Genomic DNA, 26,393 nt, shown 5'->3' with positions numbered 1-26,393 from the left:
GCCACAAGTACTCCTTTTCTTTTCACTGGGTACAGTAGCTGATTTAAAGGACAGGTTACAAACTATAGTTAATAGTTCCGCAATTTCACATTTGAGTTCCTTCAGAACTCTAGGGTGTATGCCATCTGGTCCCGGTGACTTGTTACTGTTAAGTTTCTCAATTAATTCCAAAACCTCCTCTAGTGACACTTGAATCTGTGACAATTTCTCAGATTTGTCACCTACAAAAGACGGCTCAGGTTTGGGAATCTCCCTAACATCCTCAGCCATGAAGACTGAAGCAAAGAATTCATTTAGTTTCTCCGCGATGACTTTATCGTCTTTAAGTGCTCCTTTTGTATCTCCATTGTCCAGGGGCCCCACTGGTTGTTTAGCAGGCTTCCTGCTTCTGATGTACTTAAAAAAACATTTTGTTATTACCTTTTGGGTTTTTGGCTAGCTGTTCTTCAAACTCCTTTTTGGCTTTTCTTATTACATTTTTACATTTAATTTGGCAGTGTTTATGCTCCTTTCTATTTACCTCACTAGGATTGACTTCCACTTTTTAAAAGATGCCTTTTTATCTCTCACTACTTTTTACATGGTTGTTGAGCCACGGTGGCTCTTTTTTAGTTCTTTTACTGTGTTTTTTAATTTGGGGTATACATTTAAGTCTAGTATGGTGTCTTTGGAAAGTGTCCATGCAGCTTGCAGGGAGTTCACCCTAGTCACTGTACCTTTTAATTTCTGTTTAACTAACCTCCTCATTTTTGCATAGTTCCCTTTTCTGAGATTAAATGCCACAGTGTTGGGCTGTTGAGGTGTTCTTCCCCCACAGGAATGTTAAATGTTATTATATTATGGTCACTATTTCCAAGCGGTTCTGTTATAGTTACTTCTTGGACCAGATCCTGCGCTCCACTCAGGACTAGATCGAGAGTTGCTTCTCCCCTTGTGGGTTCCTGTACCAGCTGCTCCAAGAAGCAGTAATTTAAAGCATCGAGAAATTTTGGCTCTGCATTCCGTCCTGAGGTGACGTACCCAGTCAATATGGGGAAAATTGAAATCCCCCACTGTTACTGAGTTTTTTATTTTGATAGCCTGTCTAATCTCCCTTAGCATTTCATCGTCACTATCACTGTCCTGGTCGGTAATAGATCCCGTCTGTTATATTCTTATTAGAGCACGGAATTACTATCCATAGCGATTCTATGGAATCAGGAAGCAGGTGATTGTGAAAAGTACAGAATAGCCACTATGCCATGATAAAAATCAGCGGTGTGGTCTCACTGGCAAGACTATGTGCAGTAGAGCTGTTGACAGGTTTCCTCAGGGAACTGCGTTCTGTCAGAAAATGCTGATTCAACAACTGGAATGTTCTGTGGGCATGTGTCAATTCTGTCAAAACTTTCAGCACAGCTTCCTGCCAGCCAGCAGGGCAGGTAGGATAACAGGCTCCCTAGACTGTCCAGCTGCCGACCTGGTGGGCTGCTAATCTCCCAGGGACCCTGGGCTGCCTACGTGGCAGATTGCCAGGCTTCCAGGTCTTGGTGAGGAGCTTGGGAGTTAGTATGTGATAAAACTTAGATCACCTTATTTTATTCTACTAAAGGGTGGACTTGGAAGAGATTTATAGCTGTGGGGCCTCTATTAAATGGGTGTTGGATGCTCTGACTTGCAGACTATACAAACATACCATTGTGCGCAATAAATCAAAGGGATGTTGGAAAGGCAAAGGGCTCATTCCTCTCTCTCTCATCTTAATCTAATCTAAATATTTATTCCACATTTACCACTGAGTATCTCCCAGCATCCCCTTCTTATTCACTTGCACCGGCATGTGCTTTAGAAAGTCAGCTAGTGTTCAGTGCGCTAATGCTCTTTTTGATGATAATCATGGATATTGGAGGGCAGGGTTGGGTTGCTCTGTCAGGTGGCATCTCAGAATTATTATTGCCCTTTATGAAAGAAATGGCTCTCCGACAGTGTAAGGGTATTTTAATGATTACACCAGTATATCCGAGAGCAGAATTTGACCCCAAGTAGGAAGAGTAATGCATATCACTGGCACTTCCTTGACAAAGACACCAATCTGCAGACTTTTAACAAAACAAAAATGCTGCCATTCTGAGCGTTTTACACACACTTTGTATGGGGGCAAGATCACAATTCAGCAAAGCACTAGGCACAAATACTGCTCATTGTGCTGTCAGTGGGACTGAGTTCTTCACATAAATGGGGCCTAAACGACTACAAAAGGTGCAGGCAAAGGAGAATTGTCCCACAGCATTCTGTGCTGTACTTAAACTGAAAGACTGGACTTAATATTCGTGGAGTTATCCATAAACTTGGAATGGATGCCAATCCTTGCCAAGGGAGGAGGAAGAACAAAATAATCTTCTATCTCTGGCTGTTGGTCTTTCTTTCTTTCTTTCTTTCTTTCTTTCGTCGCAGCCCACTGCTGTAAATGGCTGGAGTGACTGGGGCTACTTGCATTAAATTGTAAAAGGATTGTCTGCTTATTTTTCCCTGAATAAAAGGTGTGAGGTTTTCACATAAAAATAAGATGGGTTTACAGCACACCAAAAGCCACTCCTTGACCCAACTTCCTGTGTAGTTAAAATAGGGCCTCGAAACATATCAGTGACCAAGGACTGCATGGGCATGGTGACTGCGTCACCCTCTCACCCAGAGACTCTCCCTTCCAGAAGCAAAGTGGTGAGGGGCAGCGTGATGGAAACTTGAATTGCCATAGCCTACGCTGTAGGTGGTCCTGGATAGAGGGCCTTTCCAATCCAGTACCTTTTGCATAAGCTTACGTTCAGTTAGGGGAGAAATACAAAAATAAAATGATTATCTTGATTTTTTTCAGAGTAACAGCCGTGTTAGTCTGTATTTGCAAAAAGAAAAGGAGTACTTGTGGCACCTTAGAGACTAACCAATTTATTTGAGCATGAGCTTTCGTGAGCTACAGCTCACTTCATCAGATGCATACCGTGGAAACTGCAGCAGACTTTATATATACACAGAGAATATGAAACAATACCTCCTCCCACCCCACTGTCCTGCTGGTAATAGCTTATCTAAAGTAATCTTCAGGTTAGGCCATTTCCAGCACAAATCCAGGTTTTCTCACCCTCCACCCCCCCACACAAATTCACTCTCCTGCTGGTGATAGCCCATCCAAAGTGACAATTCTTTACACAATGTGCATGATAATGAAGTTAGGCCATTTCCTGCACAAATCCAGGTTCTCTCACTCCCTCACCCCCCTCCAAAAACCCACCCCCATACACACACAAACTCACTCTCCTGCTGGTAATAGCTCATCCAAACTGACCATTCTCCAAGTTTAAATCCAAGTTAAACCAGAACATCTGGGGGGGGGGGGGGTAGGAAAAAACAAGAGGAAATAGGCTACCTTGCATAATGACTTAGCCACTCCCAGTCTCTATTTAAGCCTAAATTAATAGTATCCAATTTGCAAATGAATTCCAATTCAGCAGTTTCTCGCTGGAGTCTGGATTTGAAGTTTTTTTGTTTTAAGATAGCGACCTTCATGTCTGTGATTGCGTGACCAGAGAGATTGAAGTGTTCTCCGACTGGTTTATGAATGTTATAATTCTTGACATCTGATTTGTGTCCATTTATTCTTTTACGTAGAGACTGTCCAGTTTGACCAATGTACATGGCAGAGGGGCATTGCTGGCACATGATGGCATAAATCACATCACATTGGTGGATGTGCAGGTGAACGAGCCTCTGATAGTGTGGCTGATGTTATTAGGCCCTGTGATGGTGTCCCCTGAATAGATATGTGGGCACAATTGGCAACGGGCTTTGTTGCAAGGATAAGTTCCTGGGTTAGTGGTTCTGTTGTGTGGTATCATGTAGTGTTGAAGTTCCTTTAGAATTGGATGTTCCACATGCCCCTCACCTTACCGGCAAGCCATCCGTGATCAGTCAAGGCAAAGTGATTCTGCCTGTCAACTTACCACATAGATCCAGAAGAAATGAACACATCAGAAGCTGATTTTTGTGCAATGTCTGCTTTTGATTTGTTTGTTTCTGTGGCATGCTTGGGCTATGCCCTATTACTTTCTTACAATAAAAGAGAACCTTTCCTCCAGTGTAGCTTGCAGCATCCAGCTGTACTAATCAGAGGTGAACCCCAGGTGGCCTGATTTGTGGTGCATAATGTGAACCCCTGAGGTTCAGTGGGCAAATTTTTTTTTTCATTCATTTATATATTTAATTTTTGTGTGTGCAGAGTTGTTTTGCTAACCTTCAGTTCCAACTTTGTGGTGGACCTCCTCATTTATTTTGCAGCCTTGGAGATGTCAGCTTATCTAAATACACATTTATTAAGGAACCTCCAAATGGTGCAACTTAAAGTAGCATCTGTAAATATTTTGACTAATGGTGTTATTTCACAATGCAAATTATCTATGAGCTAGGCACTTATAGGGACAGATCCTCAGTTGCAGTAAATTGGCAGATCTCCACTGAAGTCAGTGGAGTTATGCTGATTTCCAGCTCTAATTAAAGGCAATGGAGTCATGCTGATTTACACCAGTGAAGGATCTGGCTCAGAATATGCAATTTATAAATCCAGATTCCAAACTCTGACTAATCACCAGCTTTCTTTGCAAAACACAAGCCTCTATATTCGGGGAATGGTGTTTACTACATTTAATATCTCCATACATTAAGTGCAAGAGCGTGCCTAACCTTGTAAGGAGGTACCAGTGGGTAGAGAGGGAGCAAGCAGTTATCCCTGTGATTCTGCCACCTATGCGAAGGTGCCGGCTCTCAGTCTCATCATTGTCCTTTCCAAGGATGAGCCAGAGTGAGTGTGACTGGTATTATCACCAGCACAAGGAACCTGAGAGTGGGAGGAGCAGGAGAGGACCCATATACCTGCCTCCTCCTCCTGCACTAGTGAGCAGAACAGAGATGGCGGTGGGGGAAGGGAGTGATTGGGGTATCATGGTAGAGGGGTGCAGCTGCTGTGTATGCTAACCATTGGTCCGTCCTGCCATGGTGATCCACCTCTGTCCCTAGTGCAGCATCACCATGGCAGGACAGACCAATGGTTAGCATACACAGCAGCTGCACCCACACCATGGCAGGACGGACCAATGGTTAGCATACACAGCAGCTGCACCCCTCTACCATGATACCCCAATCACACCCTTTCCCCACCGCCATCTCTGTTCTGCTCACTAGTGCAGGAGGAGGAGGCAGGTATATGGGTCCTCTCCTGTCCTTCCCACTCTCAGGTTCCTCGTGCTGGTGATAATACCAGTCACACTCACTCTGGCTCATCCTTGGAAAGGACAATGATGAGACTGAGAGCCGGCACCTTCGCATAGGTGGCAGAATCACAGGGTTAACTGAGCTGCAAAATTCCACTCCTCCACTCAGTAGAGAAGTTTGGATTCAGGGTTTTAATGTGGCCTCCTCTAAAGACCCAGCTCTAACGTTCTGTAGCTAACATTTAAAAAAAAATTGGTATATTATAACAGCAAACATACATTGTACTTCACGGAACGCACACTGAAGATAGACTCCCTGCCTCAAAGAGTTCATGGAGACCTCTGATATGCGGAATAACTATTATGGGGCAAGAGGGAAGCAGACTTCTGCTAGGTTGTTCATTTGGCAAGGAAATGAAAGGGGAAAATCAAATCAAGTATTGGCTGCGTACAGGGAGTAGGTAGCCTCTTGTAACTCAAGAGAGCTGATGTGACTTGAACTTGGATCACCCATCTTATTATTATTATTTTTTTTGGACCGTATCATTTCCTACATCACCAGATACGCAGCGAACAACGTGAAAATAGATGTTGGTTGTTATAACGCTCAGCTTCGGCTTATGAAAAGAAGATGCAGTTTTCAGTCTTGTCTGTTACATTTCTAGCATTACACCCTTTCGTTTTCTACATTAAAGCAGCAGTCAAAAGCATTCCTAGAGACACCGTGGAGCAGTACAGCAGCCTCCACAGAGTTTAAGATTCCATATTGTATTACAAAACTACTCGTGTGTGTGTGTATGTGTGTGTGGATATTGTGCCTGTTTACAAGGAGGCTGGGGAAAAGGTCAGGGAAAGTGCATAATTATTATCAGCTTTGCTGAGGCCACTCCTGGATGAAGCATTTAATGCTTAGACAAGAATGAACTTGACCTGCCTTTGGAACACAGAAGCAGCAAGGATAACCACAGAATGTAACCTGCATTAAGAGGCTGTGTCGCAGCACCGGGGAACCAAGAACAACCCACAGGGTTCTAAAAATGTAGCCAAGCCCACCCTCCTCTTTAACAAAGAGGTGTGGTCTGCAGAGAATATGGCTCCTGACGTACGATGCTTCATTCTGATCAGAACAGCCTCTGCTGGATGCATTTGGAGAAGGAGGAGGAAGTAAAACCTGGTAATTTTAATGCAAATTAAACCTGGCCTTTATATTTTGGCAATTTATAATGTTGGGGAAAATCTAGGCACAGCTTCCTTCTAGAATCTAGCAATAATAATTCATGGACATTTCTTATAAGAGACCTGTCTAATGATTTGATATAATTTATGCACAGGAAAGATACTATCAAAAGGTTCTGTAATATTAAATGCTGTCATATTTTGCACAGCTTGAATGGCACAGCTTGAAGTCTCCACCCGCAAGCTGAGCTTTGCCTGCTTGTGATGCCAAAATAACTCTACTCATATGGCAGAGATGTTCACAATATGATTGGGTAGACCCTGCTTGGGCACCGTAGGCTTGGCTGCAACGAGTGGAGTTCAGATACACCATCGGCACAACAGGACCCCAGCTCCCAAGGTCATATGATAACAGAATCTAAACTTTCATTTAAAAAAATGTGTTTCTAGCCCTCATGATGGCGGAGAAAAACCTGGAAACATGACATGAATGTAACTGATGCAGTGATTTCTGAATCAACTGAGTGAGAAGCAGCAGCTACTAGAACCAGGGAGATAGTTACCTGGCCCCACAGCCACTTCCAAAGTAGGCCTGGCCTGTATCGTTCCAGGGAAGGGACAGAATGAGTTATCTGGGGGGACTTCAATACCCTATTAGTGTCTGTGAGACTTGTTCTCATTGGTGGGTCTGAAATGTCCTGCTGGGCAGTGCTGCACCCCTCTGGCCTTCTGACTTCCATTGTTAAGATTTGGGGTAAACAGTGGCATCTCCTAAAAAATACACATGCCTGGCACCAATATGAGTTGCCACTCGCAGTACATTGTGCAGATCTGCAAACCTCCATCTCCTTTCTTTTGTGTTTTGACAGCAGTGAAATAGTTAACAATGTTAACATTTAAACATCATCATTGAACTTTTTTGTCTCCCATCACCTGACATTGAAATGAACGGGATAGTTCACACCTCTTAGAGAGTGTGTTTCAGGCTCTCTGCAGATTCAGGCAGACATTACTGTATCAGTTTACATTCATTTCATGTTTTCAAGTGGAGAACAAGAGCGCAGACTCAGAAAAACAGTAGGCCACCACCCTGGCACCACACCACTCAATACAAGGCCTAGTTCTTTGCACTTCTACAGCACCTTCCACCCAAAGATCTTAAAGCACTTTAAAAACATCCTCCTAAAACTTTGATGAGTTAAGTAAGGATCACTTTAACTAACATGAGATACTGAGGGCCAATGCCTCAATTGATGTAAATTGTACAGCTCCATAAACTTCAGTGGACCTGTCACAATTTACACCAGTTTAGGCTTTACACTCATTGTGACTGGTTGACTCTCTCACAGGAAGTCCACCGGTCAGGAATAGGAGAACGCAGACCAGCTGACTTCAAGTCTTGTGCTGTAACCACAAACCACTCATCCTCTCCTCCTTTGAATCTCCAAAATCAGTGTTTATAGTATGGGTCCTGGAGGAGAAAAGACTTTCTACAGACACAATCCTGTATGAGTAATACACTTTTAAAACTTGGCTATATTCCATCTTCAGCTATGACTAATGGTAACCAAACATAACTTAATAATTGAATAATTATTTCCCCATTGCTTAATAATTAATTTTCCTCATTCATGAGATGCTGTTTTTTCTGAATTTCAGAGATATGCAAGGGCCTGCAACCCAGTAATGAGTGACAACCACTTATTCCTTAGGGATAACTTTATTAGCTGTAACATTCAGAAAACACCGTTTCCGCAGGGTGATGACAAAAGGCCAGATGTGGAAGTGCTTACTCAGCTTTTACTCTGGCAAAATTCCTGTTGAAAGTCAATAAGAATTTCCAAGGGTGGGAATTCTGCCTGAGAAAGGACTGAGTGAAAACCAAGCAAGGACTCAGGAGTTGACACTGTGTTAAGAGGGCTATGAGAAGCTTCTACCAGGAAACCTGAATTTTTTCACATTACAGACTCAAAAATCTCAGCCCCGGTACATTAAAATGTTCAGCTGGGATTATGAGTCTGGGCCCAGTTTTAGGTAGACTTGGCTGCTCTATGATGGAACCATGCACATTATTTTTCACTTTATCTTGCATCCATTGAAGTTAATGTTCAAGCTCCTATTGAGTTCAATGGTGCAGCATCAAGTCCCCAGTTTAGTCGAACCATATGCATTTATGGTTTAACTGTGCAGAATTTGTTGATCAGTAAGGCTTCATCATGAAACCCAGATTGAAATGCCAGTTGTTTGGAATATATTTGCTTTTAGTCTTGTGGGTTCAGTTGAACCTGACACGAAAAGCAAATCTCAGGGTGTGGAAACTTTTCTGTGAATCCAAACTGGGGGTGGGGGGGGGGGAAGCTTGTACATGCATCTGCAAATTAAAAGCCATGGGAATTCACAATTCTTGTTCAGGCAAAACTCCCACTGAACTCTTCATCATCACACAAAATGGTACATTTAAAAGTAGGTAGGAAGGCCTGTTATACTGAATTGGGTTTGGGTTTGTATTAGATGAAACTCAAAAAAGCCTTCAGCTCAGGGAAAAACCCAAGGTTTCATTGGCTCTTTGGGTTCATAAATCGTGTTATGGCAGGTTTCAGAGTAACAGCCGTGTTAGCCTGTATTCGCAAAAAGAAAAGGAGTACTTGTGGCACCTTCGAGACTAACCAATTTATTTGAGCATAAGCTTTCGTGAGCTACAGCTCACTTCATCGGATGCATACTATGGAAAGTACAGAAGATCTTTTTATACACACAAACCACGAAAAAATGGGTGTTTACCACTACAAAAGGTTTTCTCTCGCCTCACCCCACTCTCCTGCTGGTAATAGCTTATCTAAAGTGATCACTCTCCTTACAATGTGTATGATAATCAAGTTGGGCCATTTCCAGCACAAATCCAGGTTTTCTCCCCACTCAGCAACCACATACCACACAACAGAACCGCTAACCCAGGAACCTATCCTTGCAACAAAGCCCGTTGCCAACTGTGCCCACATATCTATTCAGGGGACACCATCACAGGGCCTAATAACATCAGCCACACTATCAGAGGCTCGTTCACCTGCACATCCACCAATGTGATATATGCCATCATGTGCCAGCAATGCCCCTCTGCCATGTACATTGGTCAAACTGGACAGTCTCTACATAAAAGAATAAATGGACACAAATCAGATGTCAAGAATTATAACATTCATAAACCAGTCGGAGAACACTTCAATCTCTCTGGTCACTCGATTACAGACATGAAAGTTGCGATATTACAACAGAAAAACTTCAAAACCAGACTCCAGCGAGAGACTGTTGAATTGGAATTCATTTGCAAATTAGATACAATTAACTTAGGCTTGAATAGAGACTGGGAGTGGCTAAGTCATTATGCAAGGTAACCTATTTCCCCTTGTTTTTTCCTAACCCCCCCCCCAGACGTTCTTGTTAAACCCTGGATTTGTGCTGGAGATGGCCCCCTTGATTATCATACGCATTGTAAGGAGAGTGATCACTTTAGATAAGCTATTACCAGCAGGAGAGTGGGGTGGGGGGAGAGAAAACCTTTTGTAGTGGTAAACACCCATTTTTTCGTGGTTTGTGTGTATAAAAAGATCTTCTGTACTTTCCACAGTAAGCATCTGATGAAATGAGCTGTAGCTCACGAAAGCTTATGCTCAAATAAATTGGTTAGTCTCTAAGGTGCCACAAGTACTCTTTTTCTTTTTGCAAATCCTGTTATGTTAATGGTGGTAATACAAGCAAATTGAGAGAAGAATTGTGTCCATCTTCCCTGACCCCATCTGTCTGGTGTCTCATGTTTTATACTTAGATTGTAAGCTCTTTGGGGCAGGTACTTTTTTTTGTTCTGTGTTGGCTCAGCACCTAGTCCACTGGGTTCCTGGGGCATGACAAGGGCTCGTAGGCACTACTGCAATACAAATAATAATATTAGTAGACCCTCTAGAAGGTCAGCATTCAGTCTTCTCCTCCAGAGTGACTTGATTCTCCTGGTTTGGTATCCAGTCTTGTCTTCAAGGACAGCCAGGTTGTCAGCTTCCCAAAACCACCTGTACAGCATTCCAAGTAGTTGCTAGGATGGGAAGGAAAGGACCGAGTTTGGGACTGGAACCTGGTTCCCTTGGCTGCCAGAGTAGAGCAGTTCCCTTTAAATCACCGAATTGGCTCCTGTGAGGCACATGACTGAGCTTGCAGATTTGCCATTAGCAGTGCCTCTCTATAGCTCTGAGATCTTAGAACATTCTGAATTAGCTGTTGGGAAATTCTGTATCTTCATGCATGGGAGCTGTTGCAGACTGTCTGAGTTTTGGGGCGTCAAATTGTTTTCTCATCTGCATGATTTTTTTTTTTTCCTTTTTGGTCATTGTGCCAAAACATGCCGTGGCAGGTTGTGTTCACCTACAAACCATTCCATGATGACGTGTAAACCCATTGCAACACAGCCCATCTGGCATGTTTTATTACAGCTTTGAGAGAGTTACCATGGTTTTTGTCGATTGTAAGAATTTTGTGAAATAGGAGTATTTATTTTCCAAATTCCCCACGGGCATAAGACGCAGGTAGGAAACAGATATCTATGTCAAATTAAAACCTTCTGTTTCAAGTTAATCTTTCTTAATTTGCTTTCATCCCACCTCTAACATGCATTATCTCATTCATAATTGTCACTGGACGATTCAAAGTTATCTATGTATTTAGGTCTTTATACCATGCTCTTCACAGTGCCTCACATGGAAATAAAACAAGAAAATTATTCTTGGTGGGTGGGTCGGTGTCTCTCATATTGTCCCAAAGTGTTCAGGAAAGTGCTAGTATTAATTTTCATTAATTAATTAATTGCTGAAGGAAGGGTAGGGCACAGAGATGGATTTTGCAGTGAAGTTCATGACCACTTTGGTCTTTTCAGGAAGGGAGTTCTATGCAGGGATCTGATTGCCAGAAATGCCTTGTACCTGGTTACTCACAAGCTCTTGTAAAGAGCTCCATTGTTCCTATGGATCTCAGTTGTCCTGCAAGGTTCTGCTTATGAATGGAGAGGAGATTCCTCAGCCAGGTGAGTCCCAGCTGATAAAAAGCTTTAAAGATTTAGACCATTGACTGTCAACAAGATCAACAGAGAGCCAACATGGAGCCTGGAGAGCTGAGATGATGTGCTCTCTTTTATTAATGTTGTTTAGCAGCCTTTCTGCTGTGTTCTGTACTGCTTGGCATGTTCAGGGGTTCTGTGTTTGTTCCTATATTGGGAATGCTTACTGCCACCTGGAGAAGAGAGGATACTGATACCAACAACAACAGTCAGAAAAGTGGCAAACTTCTCCCTAGTCTGGTAAAAGTATGTTACTAACGCTTTTGTCACCAAACATAGGGGTGGATCATGGTGAGACTATTGATTGCATTCACTATCTCCAAAGGAAAATACAATAATTCATCTCCCTTACCTTCCTTTCTCCAGTCCACCCCATCCCTTGAGTCTGTTGATCTCCACCCTCCCAGAAGCAATACATAGAGGTCCTTTAAAAACTCATGCCATCAGGAGGACATGCTAAAACAAAAGCCAAGGGGGAAAATGCCATCAGTTATTAAGCAGCACGTATCTTTGGAAAGCCCTGTGCCAACTCCCAAACAGATGGAAGTATCAGGATAAAGAGCTCTGGGTTCTGCTGAGCCGAACCTGCAGTTGCCAGGTAAACCAGCAAAAAGCATTTTGTTTAAACACAAGCACGTCTTAACAAGGCTCCTCATACAACAAGAGAATGCTTCAGTTGTCCTCTCTCTCATCCTGCATTCACTGACTCTTCAGCCTCGCCTCCTCTTCCTTTTCAGCAGGGAAAGGTTTATTCAGGGCACTGCTTACATCTGACCGCTTAAGCCATGCACACCATCTAGGTCAATCCACCTATTTGTCATTGGTACCCTGTGTTTTCTGCAAGGCTGACACCATCCCACTGGGCTACCCTGTCACATACAAACTGATCTCATACTTTGTATTCACATCCTTTGGTCAAGTAGTCTGCAAAACCTTGGCCTCCAACACTGGTTAATGTTTTCTGCTATTCACATTTATTTCAATCCATTTTATGCAGCCCTATTTCTTTGGTCAAAGACTTTGATACTCCAAGTCATTTATCTTATAACACAGCTACTTAGTTGCAACTTCAGTGTTAAAAATTGATAGTGCGATAGAGTTTGGGGGGGGCGGGGGAGAAGGCGAAGGGGGGATCAAACATTATCAAGTGAGAACACATGCCATTTCTTGCGTATCTTCTTCTGAAATTCTTTGAAGTTTAATCTTGTCAAATGAAAAGCCTTTCAGCTACTTTGTGGCAACAACTCAGGCTTGTAACTTTGACTGCACAGAACTCTTAGTTCATAAACTGATCTCATCCTTTCCTGACAATTAGTACCAAAGCAAGTTTAAATTCCATCCTCTGCTGCCACCACATCAGCTGTCTAGAGCTGTTTGCCCACCTCCTCCTATCACGCTCATTTCCTCCCTCCTTTTTTATAAGGCATCTGTAAACCTCCTTCTTTTCTGCTGCCTACAACCAGCAAGCTGTCAATTAGTTCTCCTTCTCCTTCTGATTTGGTAGCATTGTAGACCCACTTTGCACAGCTGTAGACAACTACACAAGACACAGGGTAACTGAGCATCAGGCCCATATAGATATAGATCAGGATACAAAATTAGAAGCTGGAGTAATTCTAAGCCTTGGGGACCACCGCTTATATTACAGTAGAGCTAGATTGTGCCTTTAAGACTACATCTACACGGTGAACTAGGGGCATGATCCCCCAGCTCATGTACACGCTAGCTCTCACTGAAACTGGTGGGTACTCATGACGGCTAAGCGTGCTTCCGCTGATGCTACCCATGGTACTATAGCAATGCTGCTATTTAGACTTGTGCTAGCTCAATGAAAGCTAGTGCAAATATGTGTATACGCGCAGGGGAATCGTACCCCTAGCTTGCAGAGTAGATGTAGCCTGAGAAACACATTGAGTAGGAGACAGCACAAAACCAGCCCACCTCAGGAGAAGGTTGGGGGCGGGATCGCCCTTCCCCCACACCAGTGCACACAGCTTGCTCTGTAGAAGGGAGGCAGGCCCAATACTGTCTTTTTTTCATAGCCCCCCCACCACCCCCCCTTTTTTTTTAATGTTGCCCCCTTTGGTAGGATGTGTAATACTGGGGATGCAGAGGGTACGTCTACACTGCCATCAGGACAGCATGTTTTGACATAACCGAGCTAGCTTTGATGAAGCTAGCTCACTTAAAAATAGCAGTGCAGGCATATGAGGCAAGATGGACTAGCTGCCTGATTATGTACGTAGGGTCCCGGGAGGATTTTCCTTGGGCAGTTAGCCCGTGCCCCCATGGCTACACTGCTGTTTTTAGTGAGCTCACTCACTCAGTCAAAGCTAGCTTGGGTGCAGCTACAAGTGCTGCAACTGTGCCTCCCAACTGCTGCGTAGACATACCTACAGAGGGACGTAGCCCTGTACTTTGCTGAGTGCAGCTGAGACTTATGCGGGACAAAAAGGCGGAAGTCTTGTGTCTTTTCCTCTCCACCCATGCAAGCAGCAGTCATGAGCTGGCCCTGATTTTCTAATTTATCTGGAAGGTGGTATCTCAATTACTTGGTTAAAAATGAAAATATTTTTATAACACGATAAGATTTTTGTCTAAATACTTGCAGGTAAACAGTGAGTATAAAGCGATATTGTGCTGTGGTTTGCGCTGTGGTCAAAGGGGTGATTACACTGTAATGTCTCCATTTTTCTTTAGATTCTTATTGTACACTTTTAGTGCTGGTTTATAGGCTAACTGTGTTTTATTTATATTAAGATACTTGATATGGGCTTTGTAGGAAGACATGATCATCGTACACTGTGAACTCTTGTTTCTCACATCGTGCTATACATTTCAAACCAGTATGGACAAGAACGGAGTGATCAATGGATATTTTTGGCTCAAGGGCTGAATCAACACATCTGGGGGAAAATATCTGGTTTGATTTGAACTGAAATTTTTTTTCATCCTATAAAAAAACTTGAAAAAAAATCATGTGTAATGAACAGAAATGTGCTGAGTCAACTTTAAGCAATTTTTTTTTGTTTCAATTTTGGCTTTTTGGGGTGTTTGTTCACCGTATGTGTGTGTGTTTAAACTGGCCAAATTTGAAATCAAAATGCTGTTTTGAGTCAGAAAGTTGAAATGAAGGGGTTTGAAATGAAAGAGATTACACATTTTGAAATGGTCCAAACAAAACATTTCTACTCTTGTTCCCCAACCAAAACTTGCAACCTGAATTTAGCAAATAGTTTTGGGCCCTGAAAATTTTTTAATATATTTTTTTGTGCAAAAAACAACTTGTTGAACAAATTTGGCCTTGCTCTCCTGCCAGATTTTCTAGTACTCTGCACCCACAGTTGGGACTAGGGTTGCCAACACTGACTGAAGTGATTCCGGGATATTTTTTTCCCAACATGACGTAATGTCATTTTCTTAAAATAACCTATTAAAATCTCCCAGATTGCTTTCCGTAGTCACCGGGAGGTCGATGCCGATTCTGGGCCAATCTTGGGGGGGTTGGCAACCATAATTGGGACCAGACTTTCAAAAGAACTCAGCACCTATTGAGTCTCCTAAATAAAGGCCAGCTTTTAAAAAGAGCTCAGCACCCAACATGCTGAGCTCTGGGAAATCTGGCCCATATGACTCGACTGTATACATCTCCTTTGGATCTTACTAAGCTCCATACATTCTACTGAGATAACTCTTTCCATGGTAACTAATGTACTTTAAAAGGAACAAAAAAAGAGCAGATGTGATACTTTTTGTCGTATTATTTTGGAAAACGCACATAGCATAATCATGTCTTCTCGAATTCATGATCATGAAATAACACCAGGTAGTTAACATATGGCCAGAGCTTGAAGTCCTCCTTTAGTTTTGAAGTCAGTTCTTACTCAGGCAAAATTCCCATTGTAGCGTGAAAGCTGGTCTCTTTCACCAACAAAAGTTGGTCCAACAAAAGATATTATCTCACCCACCTTGTGTTATTAATATCCTGGGGCCAGCACAGCTACAACAAAAGTGCAAGCAGCAATTGACTTCAATGCAGTTTGCCTGCACGAAGACTTTGACGGTAATTTACTACAACTGGAATCCCTGGTATCCTGTGGGGAAGGACTTGAGTCCCAGGGTTTGTTTCCATAATGTTTTCCTCTGTCTCTTTTCCTTAGGTGTGCGTATATGGCATAGGCATACCATATGTGGTGGTCGTATTCTAGTGATAAATAAAATTTATCATGTGTCTGTATAAATTGTCAGACAACCTTGACTGCCTCACCTGCACTCTGCTCCCCGTCCATCTCTTCCAGGACTACTTCTAAAATGGGTGGTTAAAAACAGTGTGATATTTGTATGGCTCAGCTATTTGTTCAGTGTTATGACTAATTCGGCTCTTTATATTTGGGGTCAGATTTTCAAAACAGCGGCCGTCCTTTGTGTATGCACACAACTTTCCATGCGCGAATTTTTATGTATCATCTCCATGGATAGGCAGTGGAATTTACACATGAACACCATTCATCTTGGTCACAGGTGAAAGTAAAACGTACGCACAAGCGTTTGCATGCGCAAATGGAAGCAACTTGAGCTCCTTTGAAAATCGGGCTCTCATGTTAATTAGCCTCTTAAATTGTGATACGTTGATCTTTGTCTGACCACTGCCCTCTGCAGCTTTTCAAGACAAGCAGAAAAAGAATGATTGGTGTAACGTGTGTTTATCTGTGTAAGCTAGTGAAATCTTATGCTGGGAAAAGTCCCCATTTTATTAAGCTTTAAACAAAAAGTCTACCTTAGGTGTTAATTAGAATCTAAATTCAGGTGTTAACCTCTTTGACTGAAAGTGCATGTTGAGTAATTGCAGGAAAGGGGCCAATTTCAGGCACAGCAGTAATTACTGAATTAGTAGAAAAGTTCAAATGGAGCTTCAGATTTCAGATCATTACTGAGTTGTCTGAGGAACAGCTAATCCTGAAGTGACTGGGCTCCTCACACCTGTGCGTGTGTGTGTTAGGAAACTCCACTTCAGTTTCAAGAAATCTCACCACAAATAATCCCAGAATGAGCTATTAAATTTTCTTAAATTTTTATTTTGCTTGCAATCCATAAAATTGACCAGGACCTTGAAAATTTAGTGATGACAAAAATCTGGAAGACAAGTTCCTAGGTTTTTTTTGCCATTGTTTCATCATGAACTTGACTGTTCCTTACATCATTCACTTAATTGTAGTCCTGTAATCTAACCTCCTACCTGTGGAGGTGCATGGCTCTTTCATATTTACTGCTTTTCAGACTCCTTAAGGGCCTATTCTGATTTCACTAACAGTAATCTTACAGCAGTGCAACTCCATTAATTTCAACACCCATCCACAAATACAACAGTGTGAAGAAATTCAGGCCCCTAGTGTTCAGTGCCAACCCTACAATTAGCGGTGACCAGCAGAAATTTTAAAACAGTGTTATTGCAATAATAGGGTTTAAGATACTAATTTTATTTTAATAATGTCTTGCTATAGACACATAATCACATTGTGCAAAATAGTTAAACTCTCCGTACGTTCACTTGCTAAGGCAAAAAACATAAATAAAAAAACCCAACTCAGGTATGCTGGTAAAGAGAAAAGTTGAAATTGTACAACCAAGAGTTAGAATCCATTCTTTACATGAGACTACTAGTTTTTTGATTGTCTTCACAGCTTGTGATGCAAAAAAAAAAAAGAAAAGAAAAATGCAACCTAATCCAAGTACTTAAAAATAATATTAATAGAATATAAAAGGCAGAGGGGTGAAGGATTTAGTTTTAATGTTGTTACAGATCCATCAACATCTAGAACTTTGACTATCCCATTGCCACACACTGTAGACATTTGGGGTGAGATCCTGGCCCCCATTGAAGTCCAGTGGCAAAAATCGCATTAACTTTGATAGGGTCAAAATCTCACCGATGGAATTTTATGATAGCAAGAGGGATAGAATTCAGATCATCCTATTCCAAAAATAAAGGCACTTAGCTAAAGGAGAATCCCTTCTAGAGGGCCTGTGACACATGGTTGCATAGTATGGATTCCACCCAGTAGAGGGCAATGGTATATTCACATATACAAAAGCCCAGACCTGAAGAAGAGCTCTGTGTAGCTCAAATAAGCCTGTTTCTTTTACCAACAGAAGTTGATCCAACAAAAGATATTACCTCACCCACCTTGTCTCTCTACATACGTGCTAGTTAGTTTACATTGGCTGGGAGATAAAGATTTTATATTATATATCCATGATTAAGTGTTTTATGGAGCCAGCATGATATCCCATAGAGTTTCCTCTGTGAAACAGGAGTATTGTGTATCCTGCATAGTGATATTTCTCTATTAGCTGCTTGGGCTATGTTTGTTTGGGTTTTTTTTCCTGAAAGAGGGGGAATCATACAATCTGTATATAAAAATACCCAGAGAATAAATTTTACCTACTTAGCTCTTTAGGATATAGAATTTTTATGCTGTAAGGGGACTCTGGAGTACTGTGTCCAGTTTTGGGCCCCACACTACAAGAAGGATGTGGATAAATTGGAAAGAGTCCAGCGAAGGGCAACAAAAATGATTAGGGGTCTGGAACACATGACTTATGAGGAGAGGCTGAGGGAACTGGGATTGTTTAGTCTGCAGAAGAGAAGAATGAGGGGGGATTTGATAGCTGCTTTCAACTACCTGAGAGGTGGTTCCAGAGAGGATGGTTCTAGACTATTCTCAGTGGTAGAAGAGGACAGGACAAGGAGTAATGGTCTCAAGTTATAGTGGGGGAGGTTTAGGTTGGATATTAGGAAAAACTTTTTCACTAGGAGGGTGGTGAAACACTGGAATGCGTTACCTAGGGAGGTGGTAGAATCTCCTTCCTTAGAAGTTTTTAAGGTCAGGCTTGACAAAGCCCTGGCTGGGATGATTTAATTGGGGATTGGTCCTGCTTTGAGCAGGGGGTTGGACTAGATGACCTCCTGAGGTCCCTTCCAACCCTGATATTCTATGATTCTATGATTCTTTTATGCTCCCATGTTTGCACTTGGTATTTCTCAGAAAATGATGAGGAAGATTTAAAAGTTACAAATATTGTGACCTAAGTTAATTAAAATAGAATAACTTATGTGTATCTTTCATCCTAAGGATCCCAAGGTGTTTCTCAGACTGTGTGCATGTGTAAGACTTCACCCCACCACTAAAATGCAACTACAATAATAATACTTGGCTCATATGTAGCACTTTTCATCTGTAGATTGCAAAGCATTTTAGAAAGGAGGCTGACATCATTATTTTACAAATGGGGAACCTGAGACATAGAGACTTGCTTAAGGTCACCCAGCGGATAAGTGGCAGAACTGGGAAAAGAACTGATATCTCTGGAGTCCTGACCAATGTTCTGATATGGACCATTATTAAGGAAACAAGTTAGTTGTATACAAATTATGTGGGAATAGATACTAAAAAAATTATTAATGACATGGTTCCAATCCTGTAAGTGCTCATCATTTCCTGTTGGAGCTCAGTAGCTTGAATGTGTACTCCCAGGGTCGAGCCCTTAAATTCTTAAATACAGAAGTAGTTGCTTGTTGTTTAATTCTCAACAGGAAAACAGCTGGTTATTGGCCTTACACTATTTGTTGCAAAAATCTTTCCATTCATCGTTTTTTTCCAGCTTTCCCTTGAGGAAGAAATCCTTTTATAGCCAAACGGTGCAAATCCTTGAAATAAACTACATACGCATTGATACTCTGGGACCAAGACGGCTACAGCAACACTGCATACAGAAAATTCCAGTGTAATTTTTTAGTATATATAACGTATATTCAGCTACAGTGCTAGATGCATTAGAAATACCTTGATCGATTACTCAGATATGAAATTCACCAGTTTTCTTCTGTTATAAAATACTGCACTATCCAAAAATACTCTGATATGCTGTACTACATATATTGTAGTATCAAATTCATTGCAAATCAGGCTGGACTGCGCGGCATGAAGCTGCAAAGCTCCCTCAGCCAAGTTAGGAGAAAGTGTCTTTCCAGGACAGTTGCTGAGAATTCAGAATTCCCAGAGAAATCAGATTTAATCTTTAACTAAGTTTCAATGCCTGTTTTGTCTTGCTCATGGCAGCAGTCCCGTTAAAGTCACTGGGACATGATGTGTAAGCATAGTGGGCAAGAATTAGCAGTGAGAGATTTACATCGTGGGGCTGAAACTAGTTTTTGTATTGGAAGGATGTAACTCTAAAAACACTGGACTGAATCTTTAGCTGGTGCAACCTGGCTTACCTCAACTGAAATGCATGACGCGAAGGGATTTTTTTCGACATGGCAGCTTAGTCAAGGGTGTGAATCTACAGCACACCAGAATGCTGTGCCGTAACATCCCATGTGGACCCTGCCAAGGTACACTGACCGTCCCAGAGCATGGCTTGGCTTTCATGTCATAGTACACCAACCCGCACTCTGGGACTTCCACTACACTATAGCAAGGTCCACGTGCAACATTACGGCGTGGCAAACTGCTGCACTGTAGATTCACACTCTGGCTTGCCCGGCACTCACTTTGCCATGTAGAAAAACCCCAAGTCAATTTACACCAGCCGAGCGTCTGGCCTACTGTCCGTATAACTGCTTTCCCATTCCCATCCTGGGTAGAGCAGAAATTGTTAGTACATAGGGTATTTTACATGAAGTCCTTAACCTTGCTTACATATATCATGACCTCCATGTGCCTAGGGATACACAAGATTCAGAAAGGTTAACAAGCAAAAAAGTGTCTCCAACTTGAAAATACAAGCTGGATATTGCTCCCGTAACAACAACATACATGGGAAAAGATCACAGAACTCTCTTTCTCCTCATAAATCTAGCCCTGAGGCTCATGGCCTCATAGGTTTCACTCATTCTTTATGATCTGAAACATATCCAATGTCAATCAAGATTAGGGGAGGAAAAAAAAATCTTCCTGACTGAGGATATTACTGAACAATTGCCCTTTCCCTAGAGCTGCGCACATAAAGCAACTCAAGGGAAATCTCGCTTGACAACAACTTAGTGAAAAAGGCCGAGGCTTTGGGAAGCAGCCACCCCGGGTACTGAGACTGTCACCTACACAGGATAAGGGTGGGGAGGGTTTCTGTATTGAAGTGGCTATAATCTACAGAGGATGGGAGAGTGAGTGATGGGAAGCAGATAGCTGAGAGTGCTGTGCAACCAGCCAGCCATCGCACTCACATTTAGGAAGGGGTTGTGTAGCTTTGACTTAGCTCTGCTGCTCTCTCCCGGGTGCTGGGATTGGCTAGCTATTGGCTAGTTGCCCAGGAAGCCACTCAGAAGCTATCCATGGGGTGGAAGTGGCCTCCTTTTCTCCACACGCTGCTAAAGTGGTTTCCCTAACCTCCCTCTGAGCATTATCATCTGTGTTGCTGTTTGCAATGTGTCTGACTTGTCATGGTTTGGCAATGTGAAATCTCGCTTGCATTGTTGAGGCTCTTTAAGTTAATCATATTCTCTTTAAATTTGTAGCATATATTAAAAAAACAACAACAAAAACAACAGTGCCAGGCTCTGGGTGCCTGTAACAAGGTCACCTGACCCTTTAAGGGCCAGGGTGCCTAGAACCAGCCAGCCCTGATTATGAGACCCAGCTCGAAAGAATAAGTGATCCCTATAAAGTGTTGAAAGAGCTCAGTTGAGATGGGGGTTGTGGAAAGCAGCTAGACTCTTGTGTCTCTCTCAGCTCCTGGGCCAACCACACAGAAGAGCCTCTGCAGACTGTGCTGCTCAGGGGAATAGCTTTGTTTTGTGTTGCTTTGTGAATTTAGTGTTTGAATTAATAAACTGGCCCTCTGAGAAGGGCCTGAAAGAGACTTGGGTAAGAGAGGTTTCAGAGTAACAGCCGTGTTAGTCTGTATTCGCAAAAAGAAAAGGAGTCCTTGTGGCACCTTAGAGACTAACCAATTTATTTGAGCATAATCTTTCGTGAGCTACAGCTCACTTCATCGGATGCATACTGCAAATAAATTGGTTAGTCTCTAAGGTGCCACAAGTCCTCCTTTTCTTTTTGGGTAAGACAGTCTTTCCTGGACTGGGGATGCTCTTCCCATAAATGAAATGATAAAATCAGCAGCCTCTCCAACCAGAAATAAAATCAAACCCCATGTTCCAGCTCACCCACAAAGGGTGAAAGGCTATTTCAGACCCAGGCCGGGATGATGTTCCGAAGTTGAGAGCCCCTTAAAGAGAACAGCTGACTTAGACTGATATAAGCGAGAGGAGAATCAGGCCTTCTCCATCCTGCTAGCAATTTCAAACAGGTACAACTTTAAAAAAAAATTAATCTCTCCCAGTGAATACTTTCTATTAATCCCAACACAGACTCCTTCCTTGTCAGCTTCACAGCTGAAGTTTTCACGTTCAGGCCATGAGGGGTGCTGATCCTTGGTTGAGAGTAATTTTCTCTGAAAGAAAATGGAGTGCAACCCCCACTTAGCATGAGGTAAAATGATATCCTATCAAAGAGAAGAGAATTAGGTCCAGCAGCGATGCATTTGATATCACATTGAGAGCTAGATTAAGAGATTGCTTGAGAACAAGGCAAATTTAAACACACAAATATTAGTTATCGACCGGGGCATTAGGCATTTGACAGAAACATGGTTACATGCTTGTAGAGGATCTTTGCTCATCATCAGTGTACTGCATTTAGTGTACCCACCCAGAAAACAAAAAGATGAAGAGTTGCAGCTATCGACGTATCTTCTCTTTCTTGATATAAAAAGCTTTCTTGCTCTTATTGCCCTTTGAAGTTGCTTTATATGACAGGAACATAAATCCTTGATTCAAGGTGTTTTCATTTTAGTGGCCTTCGTGTTTCAGGGTTTAGTTGTATTCCGAAGCGTTATCTAGGATTTTTCATACTTTAGGATTTCAGCTTTCACATGGCTCTCCTACTGCTTCAATTATGTATCACAGAAGTTAATGGTTAATTTTACTGAAAATATTATTTCAGCAACATGTAACACAGGAAGCATTTGGAGAACCTTTTTTAACTTCTACAAAGGGATGTGATAAATTCTCCATCACTTAAAGTCTTTCAGTCAAGACAGGATGTCTTTTTTCTAAAAGATACAATCTAGTTGTTAGGCCAGATGCAGGCACCCTTGGGTGGCCTTTGTGTGGCCTGTTTAATACAGGAGGCCAGACTAGATGGTCAGAATAGTTCCCTCTGGCCTTGGAATTTATTGTATCTATGACCGCGCTTTCCCTATTTTGAATGCTTCTGTTTGGTCATTGGGAAATGTTTTATGGTTTGTTCATTTTAGTGTAGAGATGTACAGGTTTGGATAACTTCTCACAGAAAAACCAGCAGGAAACAGCCTTGGGGAAGAGGGCAAACTCCCCTGAAGTTTCCCTTGCAGAGTTTCCTCTGAAGTCTTTCTTCAGGGAGGTGGGGTTAACCTCTATGTAGAAGAAACAAGGTGGGGAGTGTCAGATCCCAATCTTCATGGATCCCCCGAAAGCCACTAGAGACCAGAAGCACCTGCATAGGGGATATGTGCTTCTGTACTGGCTTTTTGGGCACTTCTGCCACTCCTGTCCCTTGGTAAAGAGGCTCCAATGCAGCCACGCCACCTGGGACTATCTTCCGAGGAACTGCCCCCGGGATCCCCATCAGGGGCGTTCCCCAGGGTGGGCTCCGAAAGAAAGTTAAGAAAAGTTAAGATAGAAAAACAAGTTTTGCAGTCAGCCTATGCTACAGAACAGAGAGAGAATGTGCAGGCTGGCACAAATGGGTGGTCTGCAGCCTTTTCATATTGGATCTGTTTTCTCTTTTGGATTTTCCTTACCTCCATCCTGACTCTTAATTAGTTTTTTAAGTCTCTTTGTACTTGTTGGTCAGTCTGTCCCCTCTCAGACTGCATTTCATTCTATATTTTAATAGAATTTTTTCCTCTTCACTCCATTTTTACTCCTCACCCTTCCCCACCCCGTTCAGTCTCTCCCAAGTGAAATACCAGCACAAAAATGTTTGAGTCCAGTTGTGTTCAAGTGGGCTTGACATTAGGCAGGTGAGATTACCTAACCCTGGACAGTATCCGCTCTATATAGTCCTTCTGATTTTTAGGGTTTTGCCTGTCCCTAGTTTTGTGATTCGAGTTTAAAGAATAAGTGGATCTAATGATTCCGAAAACCACTCTTGAATGCAGCTCAGATAGTTTCACCTAGTAAAACAATATTAAATATTCAGTTAGACAGAACAGACATTTATGATCATCTGAACAGGGAAAGTGGCTGTTGCCTGAGGCACTGTACATTTCCTGTGCAGTAGAGAGCCCTAAATCATTGCCTTCAGTAAGTACTGAGGTTGCTCAGTGCCTTGCAGTTCAGTGCCTTCCAGCTTCAAGCCCCTAACAGAGCTGTTAAGCAGACCAAGTAGTGCAACAAGTGTGTACCTGTCTAGCAAAAGCAAGTTAAAAGGTAAGTGCTTGAATAAATCAATCAACAGGTTTTATAAAACAGTATGGAGGAGAGGGAGTACAGAAGAAGGTAGCAGGGCTAGTAAAGCTAATCAGAAATGAAAGTTGTTCTCTGAGCATGTGAGAACAGGAGAATATTAACAGGTGTTGCAAATGTCCAGGCTGCGATCGATGATGAACAGGCCATTCTGGGGCAAATCAGCTCACTCAAGTTAAATTGTATCGATGATGGAAGTTGGGCCACACAGTCTCAGTGAAAGAAACCGCATTTTAGTGGTGGATAAAGTGATCCCTTTCTGGGAGCGATTTAACATTACAGGGGGCCTAGCTCTGCCAAACCCTGTGCACCCTAAATGTCTATCACCCTTCTTTAGCATAGACTCCTCCTCCCAACCTGGACACATTCAACTTTTCACACCCATCCCAAACAGTCTCCCTTCCTTGAACAGACACTTCCTTCCTGTTCTCCTTCCTGTGAGGAACTTCTTGTCCTACATCATCTTCTCCAAGCACCCTAGTTAGATTCTCCTTTTTCTAAATAACCTATCTGCACTGTGTCTCTTCAGATCATCAGGCCCAGATTCCAAAGATAATACCTTCCTATACATTGCCCAGATCTCAAACTGGTGTACATCAACATAGCTCCATTGAAGTCAAGGGAACAGCACCAATTTATACCAACTGAGGATTTGTCCCATACTTTTTAAGCAGTCTATGATCCAACAAATATAAGATCATTAAACAAATCACTGATTGTATCACAAATGTGAAAAGCTTGGTTTAATCTCCCTTAGCTGGCTTGCAAGTAGCTGATCAGTTTGTGGGCTCAAAATAAACGGGCTCAGTCTAACTGGAAAATGTAAAACTTGTTTGTAGAACATACATCCTAGAACACTAAGAGCTGGAGACACTTAACATGATGGCTGCTGCTCTCAGAACGATTTGAAAACAATGTGGCCATATTTGGTCTCCACAAGCTTGATTTTTCAAAGCATTAGGAACCCAAATGGCAACTCATCTATGTGGCTTTTTGTAAGATCAGAAACATCAGGATTTTGGAGTTTTTAGGATGTCTTCAGGCTCTTTTCCTGCTCTGACTCTTCTCCTTCAGTGATGATGGCCAACTGTGGCTGGCACTTACTCACTGAAAATGTACAGAGGGAGTTGGCATTTGCTACAGGCTACTGCCATGTCCCCTTCACTGTCCTATCGTGGGAATAATTTGCTTACTGATTTCTTTTTATTTGACTTAAATTATCACCACACTGGGGACTGAATTAGATCCAATTTACCCGTGTACCACACTGGAAGGAGCAGAAATGCAATAGGCACTTTAAATCACCTTAACTCATCAGCATGGATGAGATCTGGAAAACCATATGAATTGCTTCAGCAGTAGGGCTGACCTTTATGTGTTGTGGATAAATGGTCTAAAAGGGAGAACTTCAGAAACGTAGTGGGAAATGTGGGGGAAAGGGGGATTTGAGCCTGAATGTTCTCAATCTCAAGTGATCAACACCCCCAGCCTTCACACCACACCACACCACATACATGGATTGTGTCTCTGATTATTTGAAACAGGACGTCAAAAAGATCAGCATGAGCAAATAAATCACCGCTGTAAATTTCATTTTATGAAATTTCTCTGAAAAATTTACAACCACCTAGAATAAAGTTAACTTCATATTGCACCTTTAACGCACGTAAATCAGCTTCGTGCTTTAATGGCAAAAATATGAATGCATTTCAGCACTTGCCTTGGCCTTCATTAAAATATGTGGGGCTGTTTTAACAAACACCTGAGCATCTTGATGACAGCTACAGCACAGCATGTACCTTTAAAAAAAAAAGAACCTGGATATATAAATATTTATGTTTGGTTAGGAGGTCTTATGTAATAAAGAGGTATTCCCCTGAACACTGTCTCTCTTTTGACAACCAAATACTGCAAGATGATAACATCCTAAATGGATTCTCGGAGGGCAGAAGATTTTCATGCATGACCTGCTCCACGCTTTTCACACACCCCGACCGTCTACTCCACTCTCTTACACATACCTGGCTCTGCTATAAACAGGTGCAACTGCACTGACGTCTGTGTGAAATTCAGTGTGAACATTTGCTGACTCAACCAGCTAGTTAGGCATCTAGCTGCCATCATTTGAACTTGAGGCTAATCACTTCCTCAAAGGTGCCGCTGTAGTTATTTACTGGTGCAAAAAAAGGAAAGTGGGTTTTAAAAATAAACCCCAGCGTCAAGAAGGAGGTAGTACTTGAATCGAGGTTAGGGTTAGGCTAGGGTTTGAGTTCAAGACTGAATCCATGCTAGGGTCTGGATTCAACAGTGCCTAAATCTCATGAGCTGATCTCCCGAGTTTTGGGCTCAAAGTGAAGCAATTTCATGAGAACAG

Source organism: Eretmochelys imbricata, chromosome 9 (genome assembly GCF_965152235.1).
Source record: "Eretmochelys imbricata isolate rEreImb1 chromosome 9, rEreImb1.hap1, whole genome shotgun sequence".
Taxonomy (NCBI): domain Eukaryota; kingdom Metazoa; phylum Chordata; order Testudines; family Cheloniidae; genus Eretmochelys; species Eretmochelys imbricata.
Note: the sequence above shows the minus strand (reverse complement) of the source record.